This window comes from Nycticebus coucang, chromosome X, assembly GCF_027406575.1.
Source record: "Nycticebus coucang isolate mNycCou1 chromosome X, mNycCou1.pri, whole genome shotgun sequence".
Lineage (NCBI taxonomy): Eukaryota > Metazoa > Chordata > Mammalia > Primates > Lorisidae > Nycticebus > Nycticebus coucang.
The window spans coordinates 167,107,150-167,108,019 of record NC_069804.1 but is presented as its reverse complement, the minus strand read 5'-3'; the positions used below and the strand labels follow the sequence as shown (position 1 = coordinate 167,108,019).

Below are 870 nucleotides of genomic sequence, written 5' to 3'. Positions count from 1 at the left end.
TACTCCACTGCTAATTTTTTAACTGTCCTGTCTAACCTTTATACATGGTCTTTAAGGAAAGGGCCTGAGGGGCTTGGAAACAATTTCCATCAAGGGATAACTATAGATAAGCATGCCTGGAACTGGCTGGACTGACTTGTATGTCCGGAACACATATATTTTCCTGAAGTGACGGTGAGAGTGAAGCACTTCTACCCCAAGTGGCCTGTAATGCTATACAGAAATTGGAAGGTCTTTGAGGGGTGGCAATCCTTAAGACCTGCATTTTATGTCAATTAGATATCTTCTAACATGGCTGACAAATCTGGCTTTTAGAACTTCTCTGGCTTAGTTAGGTGCCTTCTCCTGGTTGCCTCCAATTGCTTGTCTTACTCAATAGCCTGTTCACTCTTCTACCTCCCCAGCTAGATTGAAAGCTCCTTAATACTCAGCCTTTTGGCTAAGATCAAGTGTAGTATCTGTTCTTATCAGATTAACATCTGGTACATCCTCTATCCACTAGGCATCTACCCAGAAGAAAAAAAAATTTCATTTTATCATAAGGACATTTGCACTACAGTGTTTATCACAGCTCAATTTACAATCGCCAAAATGTGGACACAGAGTAAATGCCCACCAACCCAGGAATGGGTTAACAAGCTGTGGTATATGTATACCATGGAATACTATTCAGCCATTAAAAAAGATGGAGACTTTACATCTTTTGTATTAACCTTATTGGAGTTGAAACACATTCTTCTTAGTAAAGTATCACAAGAATGGGAAAGCAAGTATCTAATGTAATAAGAAGCCAGTAAATTAATAAGAATACTAACAAGAAGCCAGTAGACAAACTAATATATGCCCACATAAGGAAAAAAACTCAACTCA

The 870-nt window shown here is 38.6% G+C and overlaps 1 non-coding gene across 1 annotated transcript; it reads left to right on the top strand.

The window, feature by feature from the left end:
- The first annotated feature begins 419 nt into the window (after nt 1-419).
- Nucleotides 420-614, top strand: LOC128578925 (U2 spliceosomal RNA). The gene has a single exon (XR_008378009.1). It is a non-coding gene; the product is annotated as a U2 spliceosomal RNA (small nuclear RNA).
- The last annotated feature ends 256 nt before the right edge of the window (nt 615-870 follow it).